The following is a 10914-nucleotide window of genomic DNA, read 5'->3' as shown; positions in this document are numbered from 1 at the left end:
TCATCAGCAGCAGAAGCGTATCGCCTGTGGTCACAGATATACAAGCTCTCGCAGCGCGGCACCGAGTGCCACGCTGCGAGCTTGTAGATCTGCTATTTCTTAAATGCAAAAATGTGTGCAAATATATTACTTTTTTATGCGAAGGTCTGTGGCCAAATACATATAATTTTGGAGGTCCTTCGCATGAAAAAGTTTGAGCACCACTGACATAGAAACATAGGTTTTTCAAAAAACCTTTTGATTTGAAATATTCAAAAATCAGATCTACAAGCTTGCAGCGTGGCACTCGGTGCCACGCTGTGAGCTTGTATATCTGCTATTTTTCAATAGTTAAAGCACAAAATAATGTGTAATCATTCATTCCCGGTCTAAATGGGTTAAACCCCCTCCCCCTATGAAGAACATTCATAGGGGGCCCGGCCCGCAGTGAATCCTTGTACCCAGGGCCCAGAATTTGATGCGACTTGCTTCTCCTAAATGGCTAAAAATGAAAGGTGAACTCTGAAAGCAGGGGCTTCCAAGCCAGGTGGGAGGCAGAGTATATTTTCACGGATGTAAAGGTTGTGGTTTGTGGTGGAGGTTGTGGTTGTGGTTTGGCTGCCAAGGGGTGTGTGTGCAAAGTTTGGCATGTATAGGGGCAACAGTGGCGGAGATATGACTAGGGGAAAAGTGTGACATGACGGACAGACTGACAGACAGACTGACAGACAGACAGACTGACAGACAGACTGAATGACAGCCAGTGGAGGTTTTGATAGTAACTGCGACCTGACGGTCGCAACCAGCGGTCCTCAACCAGAGGTCCTCAACCAGCGGCCAGCAAAATAATCATATCTGAACTGCATGATTATATTTTAACTTTAACTTTCCACACACACGCGTGTGCACACGCACGCACGCACACACACATTTTGAATTGCAAGAGTTGAGGCATTAGATTTAGCTGGGCTGGTCTCCACCAGCCGAAGGCAGGGGGAGAGTATGTTTTCGCCCCTGTCCGTGCGTGCGTGCGTCCGTCCTCCGAGTTTGTTACCAGCTAATCTCCGGCGCCGTTGGCCCGGACGCTGCTAAAATCAGCACACACACTCCCTGGATGCCAATTCATAACCTCTGCCCCACATTTTTCAAATGGCCCTGTTCTAGCGCCACCTTGAGGCCGATGTTTGCAAAACACATTTCTGTACACTACTCCTACAGATTTTGTCCAAAAATCACGCAAATCGGTAGACAGCATCTCTACAGTCATGTGATCGACACGGATCTGTCTGATTGTCCATATTCCATCCTGATTGGCTGATAATGTCTTTCAAAGTTTGTAAGATTGGTCCATTTTGGAAAAAATGCCTCAAATCACAAATGCAGAGTGCAATTAACATGAAAGCGCACACAGGTTCCCACTAGGATGAGGAAGAAATGCCACTTCAAACTTCTGAAATCAGCCTCATGGTGGCGCCAACAGGCCAATTCGTGGTTTTACCTATAACTCCACCAATCAGTTTCAAACTTTGTAAGCGCACTCCCTATTCACGATATTCCTGGCCCTGCCCCCGGCTTCCTGTTCATATCCTGAAAGAAAATAAAAAACATCATTTGGTTTCCTGTGTCCTTGCATTAAAGTGTCAGTAGAGGCGCTCTGGGCTCTTGGCTCTGAATGAACCGGTGTTGCCATGTCTGCTTATAATAAGCAATTGGTGTCGTTGTTTATTGGGCTTACTTTCTAATATTTTTTAAACCAGTGGTTCCCAAATCTTTTCATATCAAGGACCCCAGATTAACAGATTTGTCCACAGTCGCAGACCCCCATCTGAAAATATGTGGTGCCAGGGACCGCCACACAGATTTGTGTTGTTAAAATGTTTCAAAAATATTCAAATTATTTTCGTTTTTTCTTCCCTCTATATTTTTTAAATAGCAAATATACAAGCTCACAATGTGTCACAATGTGACACATTGTGAGCTTGCTGATCTGCTATTTTCAAATGTAAATGTAAAGTAGTAAAACTGAACCTAGTTAATTATATTGGGCTTATTATTCATAGACCCGCTTGTCTCTGGCAATATCTGGCAACAGACAATTCCCTGTCACTTCCTTGGGATCTCTTGTTCTTCGACTTGGGAGGAAGTGAAAAGATGTTTAAAAATGCTCCAGCGCCCTCTGTAAAAGGAAAATGGCAGCCTCCATAGAATGGCCAGGAATATCGTGAATAGGCCAAGGAAAAACCCGTTCCTTGCATTTTTCACATCACCCTTTTATAGCGCCACCTGGAGGCTGACTTATGTAAGACATATTTTTGGATATTACTCCTTCAGATTTGACCCAAAATGAACACAAATCAGTACACAGTATCTCTACAGTCATATGATCAAGACTGATCTGTCCTGTATTAAATATTCCATCCTGATTGGCTAAGATTGACCTCCAAACTTTGTAGGATTGATCCGTTTCAAACAAAATGCCTCAAATCAAACACAGCGTGCAATTGTAATGAAATTGTGCACGCACATTCGCAAAAGGCCAAGGAAAAAGGTTACACTACAAAATGTTCAAATCAGCCTCATGGTGGCGCCATGAAAGGCCTAAGATTGGTGAAGAACACATGCCACCCTTTTTACATTGGCCTATTATACCACCACCAGGACACGTGGCTGGTGGAGACCTGTGCTCGGAAGAGCACTTCTTCTAGTTTGATCTGATTTCTAGTATGACTCTATGACTAATATTGTTTGTAGGCCTATTTGTTGTGCTGAGGAAATGTCTGTAGGCCTATACAAGTTGTTTTAAATGTGCTATATGAATAAACGTCATTTGATTTGATTCCACAGGAAATTCCTTTCAAAATGCTTGCATCTTTCTTATATAATCTGACAATTTGGCCAATGTTTGAACATTTTTGAGCGGCGCTATCTGCTCCTACGTCTGGCTTTAGGAGCATGGAATGAGCATGAGCACGGAACTCCATGTATGGCGATAACTGACGTCACAGACAGGACAGCCCATACAAGGAGATATGCACGTGTGAAGTTTCATTGTACAATGTGTTGATTACTTTTGTAGCAGTAATTATGTTTTTTCATTCCATAAAAAAAAGTATTTACATTTACTGTCATCTGAGGACCCCCCCCCCCCCCCACACACACCCCCTCCCTGTAATGATGTTGTTTACAGAACAGACGACTGTCACACTATATTTCAATGCATCTTGGGTTTCTAGATCCCCTTTTCCACTGGCCCAACACCATACCACTCCACTCCACACCACACCGCCCACTTGTGAGAGGTTTTCCACTACAAGGACCTGGGTAAATTGGTGTGAAAGTGGTACTAAACGTGGTACTAAAAAGTATCCAATCTAGAGTAGGTCTGAGCTAGGCCAGGCAAACAGGGCCAAACACTTAATAATGACTGATCACTCACTGACTTTTCATTTAGACCACCAGGACATAGTTGTAATACATGATAATAGATTATATTGTGTTACAGTAACTTACAACCACTATTATAATCTATTATAGTGTATTATAATTATCATAGTAATACATTCATACTTTATAGTGTATTATAATCACAGTTCTATGTATTATAATTTAGGATAGTTGTAATACAAATGTATATTGTAATCACAGTTAAAAGGGTCAATTTGTTTCTTACCGATAGGGGTATTTTTGTGTAATGGAATATATCTATATTTTTATGTGGTGCGGTGTGGTGTGAATGATGTGGTGTGGTGTGGTGTGGTGCTAAAGCTGCGGGCGAAAAGGGGCTAGGAGCCACTTCTCCATTTGCATCCTGGGTGATGACAAGTGGACATACATACAGGTGTAATGCAGTCCTGGGGCCATCACCTCCTCTATCTTGGAGGCAGGGAGGAGGAGGGTGAACAATGAACATGTTCGACACCTTTTGGTGTCTGAACCGATCAAAGCTGTGCTGACAAGGAGGGGGAGTCAAGCCTGTACGGTGGAGAGCTATCCACCGCAAATTTGAGGTGGAAAGCTTTACACCTCAAGTCAGAAAATATGTGCAGGCCATCATAGTCACGGCCCACGGTGAAGTCCTTTACCCCGTCTAGACCGGTTCAGGTCGACCAATCAGTGAACGGGGTGTAGAGCCTGCCTGTCTGATAGTAAAAACAGAGAGATGTGTTGGGACTCGCGGTGGAAAGCTCTCCACCGTGAGGAATGATGTAACGTTGTAGTTTCACGACTCAAAAAGACTCAAAGACTACACCGCTGTGTAAAGCCTTCCACCGTGGACCCGACTATGATACAGGCTTCAGGCTACACAGGGACGAGTAATTGGGGATCCCATATACTGTTTACTGTATGTTCTAGGGCTAGGCAAATCCCCGCTGTGATTGGCCAGAAGTCGCTGTGATTGACAGTTCTCGTTTGATAGTTCTCGTTTGATTGATAGGTCTCAATCTCAGAAAATTTGAATATTTTGTAAAAAAGCATTGCAGATGCCATATAGCACCCCAAATCATAGCTGACCTCGGAAACTTCCCACTGGACTTCAAGCATCTCTGACTTCAGAAGGTTGGCATTTCTCTATTATAAATCCTTGTTTTGAGTGGTCTTATGTAATACCGGTATTGTAATATTTTGAAATGTGGACTTTTGATATTCATGTGCTGTAATCTGCTGTATGCCATAAAAAATCTACATAAAAAAAAAAAAAAAAGATTTGGAATTATTCACTGAATGTGCAATGTGTCTAGAATATTAAAGTTTCAATATGAAAGTTTCAACAATATTTACTTTTACAAAATATGCCTGCCTTAAATTAACTGTGTAGTTGACACACACACGTTTTCATACAACAAATATGTCTGCCTTAAATTAAAACACACACGTTTTCATACAAACTGCGATTTGATGGTCGCATTGCATACACCAAAGGGTTACACCTCTCTCTCTCTCTCTCTCTCTCTCTCTCTCTCTCTCTCTCTCTCTCTCTCTCTCTCTCTCTCTCTCTCTCTCTCCATCTTGTACAGACATTTCCAGCATCCACATACATAAATAGTCAGCTGAAAGGTTCCGTTTTAATTCCACGATCTCTGTCTCCCTCAAGTGGACAAAGTGAAAACTACAAGTAAAATTCTCCTAACCCAAAACTGCATCATTGAATTAAAAACAAACTATAAAACGTTTAATAAAGAGCCCTCTTCACTTTATCATCTCATCATCATCAAGAATAAGATAATGGGACTATTTATCTATCAGGGAAGTTCGGAACTGTAAGGTTAAACTACATTTCACAAAATACCCTGGTGCATCGTTTATGATTGCGGAACATTGACGTCACTTCTAGGCGGGGCACAGAATTCTAGCTTTGGGTGGGTGGGGAATGATTTAGCTGAAAGTATGGGAGTAAATGGAGTAGAGTTAAGCAAAACAGTAGTGTTTCCAGTAGTGCCCCCCTGGCTGTATGAGACGCCAAAAGTTGACTTCTACTTATTGGAAGTGAAAAGAAGGGAAAAGGGGGAGGTTGACTTGGTAAATGTTTTTAATAATTATGTCGAGAGAGAGTACAACGATTGGGTACAGATCTACACAGATGGATCAGTAGACCCAGAGACAGGAAGAGCGGGAGCAGCCTTTGTGGTTCCTGATAGGAATTATGAAGTATATAGACGGGCACCAGACAAACTCGGGGTGTATACTATGGAGATGTATGGGGTTTTAATGGCATTACAGTGGATAGAGGAGGTTAAAATAGATAAAGTGGTGTTGTTTTCTGACTCAAGCTCAATTCTTAAAAGCCTGCAGACTTTTAGATCTAAATGCAGAGAAGATTTAATGTATGAAGTGCTTCAAAGTTTCAGAAGTTTAGTGCAAATTGGACTAGAAGTAAAGTTTATGTGGGTCCCAGCACATGTGGGGATTGAGGGAAATGAACAGGTAGATAGTTTGGCCAAAAAATCACTTAAAAGCGAGGAGATACAGGTGAACATAAGTATGAGCAAAGCAGAGGCAAAATCAGTTATCTGGAAGAAAGCGGTGGCAGAATGGCAACAGAAATGGGATGAAGATGTAAAAGGGAGACATTATTATCAGTTTCATAGTAAAGTAAATGGAACCAGGACATGTAGAAATGGAAGTAGGAGAGAGGAAGTTATTATAACAAGGTTGAAAATAGGACACAGTGCTTTAAACAAGACGCTACAGTTGATGGGGAAACATCCTACAGGATTATGTGAACATTGTCAGGAGGAAGAATCTGTTGAGCATGCCATTATGAACTGTAGTTTGTATCAGGATGAAAGAGAGGCCATGAAGGAAGAACTGAGGGAGGTGGGAATAAGTGAGATTACTTTTAAGAAGATTATCAGGGCAGCAGAAAATAATGTGGGAAGAGGCACAGTATTTAGATTTATTAAAGAAGCTGGGTTGTGGAATCGATTGTAAATAGATAGAGACAGTAGAGGGCGGTAATGCAACTTTTTAGGATGCCAACCGCCATAAAACGCCAAGAAGAAGAAGAAGAAGAAGAAGAGTTGTGTGCTCAGACTCTGCAGCTGTGCTTATGGCCATGGGGGAAGGAGGGCTGGGGGCCCGGTCAGACCTGATGGTGGAGCTATTGGTCCTCTTATATAGAATTGAAAAGGCAGGAGGGGAAGTAGGTTTCCTCTGGGTACCAGCTCATGTGGGGGTGGAAGGAAACGAGATGGCCGATAAAGTCGCCAAAAGGTCTCTCAGAAAGGAGGTGGATATAGACCTAGCAATAGGAGCTTATGAATGTAGGTCCATCATTAAAAGAAAGGTAATGTCAGAGTGGCAGAAGCAGTGGGAAAGGGAAAAGAAGGGAAGACACTACTTTAGTATACAGGACAGTGTGAATAAGGGGCCGCAATACGTAGGGGCTGAGAGAAGACAGACAGTGACAATGACAAGACTGCGACTGGGACACTGTGGACTGGCCTGGGACTTGGCCAAAATGGGGAAACACCCAGACGGACTATGTGACACCTGTCATGAAGAACAGACTGTGAAACATGTACTCATGGAGTGCAGGCAGTTTGCAGAGGAGAGAAAGACTATGTTTGCTGCAGTGGCAAGTGAGCCCGCAAGGGAAATAACTCTTAAGTCTCTTGAACCCGACAGAAAACCAGCCAAGGGCTGTGAAAGCAGTGCTCGAGTTCATTGCTGCTACTGGCCTTGGAGTATAGACAAACGACAAAGTGAGGACTTTTCCCGACCAGAGGGAGGCAGCAATGTGCCGCAAGGCATCTAGTCTGCCGGAAACCACACGAAGAAGAAGAAGAAGAAGAAGTCACTTCTAGGCGCCTATGTGAAATGAGCAGAAATAGCGTTAGCAGAAATAAGGCTTCCGGCGCCGATCTCTTCAGAATAAGAGTACCCCTAAAGCCATTGCAAAAACATTGAAAACGGATAATTTTGTCATAATATGGACGTTACAAATATAGATTAAGTATCTAAACGAACAAACAAAATGCAAATTAGGTTTCTGGGTATAAAAGAAAGGTTTTAATAACATAAAAACATAATAAATGGATAAATGCTGTTCACTGGAGTGCATAGCCTTTACAAATTTGACTCTGGACAGCAGACGGCTCTTTGTGTCGCCACTTTGGAGACATGCACGCGTGCGGGAAAACCTCCTCTATCACGCCACACTCTCCGCTAAGCGGGGGAGGCGTCCCCTCAATTCTGTTGGCTTTGCAGTGCAGCCACCCGCTCAAAAAAGGGTAATTTTCGGACATTTTCAGACTCTAGTTGGCGCTGGAGAGCAGACGGCTCTTTGTGTCGCCACTTTGGAGACATGCACGCGTGCGGGGAAACCTCCTCTATCACGTCACACTCTCCGCTAAGCGGGGGAGGCGTCCCCTCAATTTCTGTTGGCTTTCCAGTGCAGCAACCTGCTCAAAAAAGTCAAATTTTCCGACATTTTCAGACTCTAGTTGGCGCTGGAGAGCAGACGGCTCTTTGTGTCGCCACTTTGGAGACATGCACGCGTGCGGGAAAACCTCCTCTATCACGCCACACTCTCCGCTAAGCGGGGGAGGCGTCCCCTCAATTTCTGCTGGCTTTGCAGTGCAGCCACCTGCTCAAAAAAGTGACATTTCGGACATTTTCAGACTCTAGTTGGCGCTGGAGAGCAGACGGCTCTTTGTGTCGCCACTTTGGAGAAAGTACACTAGTATAGAGACATACATCATATACTCATCTTTTAAATACATTTGTGTCTTTTAAATATACATTATTTACTGCACTTTTATTTTGAAGGCTGGAGCCTGGCTTATTTCTGCCCGCGCCCAGACCGGAAACGTTCTTTGACGGGCGGAGCGAGCGAAGGAGGAAGTGACGTCGGACGCCGGTTTGTCTGCCAGGAGCGGGCAGAGAGCGAACGCAAGTCGAATTCTTTCATGAGCTGTATCTTTGCCGTTTATTGAAACGGATAACATTCTTTATTGTATTGGGACTCAAAGCATCACTTTGTTGGAGGAGGACAAGTACAGGAACTGTCGATGGCTTCTGCCAAGGGGGGGGGGAGGGGGGAGCAAAAGTTTAAAGCGAGTCAACCCAGAAGGGGACTTAACTGCGGGGAAAATGAGGAAAACAGACGAGGAGTTTAAAGTTGTATTCAAGCTGAAGGACCCAAAGGGAGCGGGGGGGTTTAGAGCTGTGAATCCTTTAAAAATAGCAGAAACGCTAAAGGGAGTTGGTGAGGTGGACGCTAGAATTTTGGCTAATGGTATGCTTATGGTGACTTGTAAGAGCGCTGAAATGCAAAAGAAAGCGGCGACAGTCAAAAAGATAGCTGGGCTAACTGTAGAGGCGTCCATCTCAAAGAGAGCAGCAGAGGGAGTCAAAGGAGTGATTTATGGAGTTTGTGCTGACATATCTGAGAAAGAGATGCTTGAACAAATGAAGGGAGGAAAAGTTACAGAAGTGAAGAGATTTAAAGCGCGGGAGGGGGGTAACCAGAACGCCCCCGTTCTGATAACTTTCGAAGGGGATAGTTTGCCGACCAGAGTGTTTTTCGACTGTCTGTCTTTCCAAGTGAAGAAATATGAAAGGCCTCCGCTTAGATGCTTCAAATGTCAACGTTTTGGCCATGTTGCTGCGTCATGTCGCGGCAGTCAAAGATGCTCAAAATGTGGTGGGGGGCATGATTTGTTGAATTGTGAAGTGACGGATACTAAATGCTGTAACTGCGGAGGCACGCATATGGCATCTTTTCGGGGATGCCCTCACTTTGGAAAGGCAAAACAGGTCCAGGAGATCAAAGAGCAGCATAATATCTCGTATGCAGAGGCGGTAAAGAAAGTGGAAGGAAAAAGTGAAAATGTGTCAGTATACGTTGGCTCTCACTCTCAGATGTCCCCATCAGTGTCTCTACGTTCCCCATACCCTCCTGTGCCAGTTGCTCCTGTGCCAGTTGATTCGATTGTGGTTAAAAAAGAAGGTTTAATGGCATTTATGGTGGATGTACTGGTGTTTGCTACCAATCCGCCCAAAGGCAAGGAGTTAAGCAGGTCTAACATAATGAAGAAGGTGGTTGAGGCAGCCGGGAGGTTCTTGGGAACTGGAGCATGTGACCCTCATGTACTTCATAAATTTATGAATGACATGTCAGGCAACCAAGAGAAGGCACCTAAGCCACAGGATGATTTGGTAGAGGAAATTGAGGTTGATGAAGACGATGCTAATGATGATTAAATTAATTATCATGTTTGCTATTCTGCAATGGAATGCACGGAGCCTAATTGCAAATGGACAAGAACTAAAGAAATTTGTTGACATTGGAACAGACAAGCCTGATCTTATATGTGTTCAAGAGACATGGTTAAAACCATGTCTAGACTTTGTTATGCCAGGCTATGTGGGTGTAAGGAAGGATAGGGCAGATGGACATGGTGGATGTGCTGTGTTTATTAAAACAGGAATTCAGTACAAAGTAGTAGACATCGATTCTAGCCTTGAGTGTGTGTTAACTGAAATATGGAGTTCACAAGGGAAAATAACTGTTGTCAATTTCTACAATCCATGTGAGGCACTGTTACCGGAGGAATTAGACAAAATAATGGAGAAAATCAGATCCCCAGTTATTTGGGCTGGGGACTTTAATGCCCACAATCCTTTGTGGGGAAGTGAAAAGAGGGATAGGAACGGAATCATAATAGAGGACTTTTTAGAAAGGCACGGTTTGATAGTGTTGAATGACGGTAGGCCCACTAGGATTCAGATAGAGACAGGAAAACTGTCATGTATTGATCTCACGCTTGCATCGCCAGGGTTGGCTAGAGTGGGGGAGTGGGAACCCATAGAAAGAAACACTATGGGCAGTGATCATTTTCCCATTTTGAGTGGGTTTGGGAGAACACTAACAATAGAAATAGACAAGAGGCCCGAAGTGTTTAATTTTGCTCAGGCCCAGTGGGAAAAGTTTGAAGAAGAAACAGCAGCCCTAGTGGAGGAAGTTGAAAGTAATGGAACAATAGACTATTTTAATCAATCTCTTTGCTCAATGGTACTTGGTGCAGCACTAAACTCAATCCCCATGAGGCAGAGTCCCAAAAACAGAGTAGCTGTCCCTTGGTGGAATAAGGACTGTGATGCAGCCATAAAAAATAGAAATAGAGCATATAGAAAGCTAAGGAAATATCCTTCACAAATAAATGCAATTGAGTATAAAAGACTAAGAGCAGTTGTAAGGAAAATTATTAAGGAGGCTAAGAGGAATTGTTGGAGGAAGTATTGTGGGACAATAGGCCTGGATACCCCCCTTAGAGAAGTGTGGTCAAGAGTCCACAGAATGTCAGGAAAATTTAGAAGGCACGCAATGCCAGTTCTGAATGATGGAACAAGGGAGGCTGTTAGTAACGGAGAGAGGGCAAGTATGCTTGTCAAAGCATTTCAGGCTGTACATAACTCAACCACTCTGGGAGA

The sequence above is a fragment of the Nannobrachium achirus genome, assembly GCF_963921795.1.
Source record: "Nannobrachium achirus genome assembly, chromosome: 20".
Lineage (NCBI taxonomy): Eukaryota > Metazoa > Chordata > Actinopteri > Myctophiformes > Myctophidae > Nannobrachium > Nannobrachium achirus.
This window is presented reverse-complemented; position numbering follows the sequence as displayed.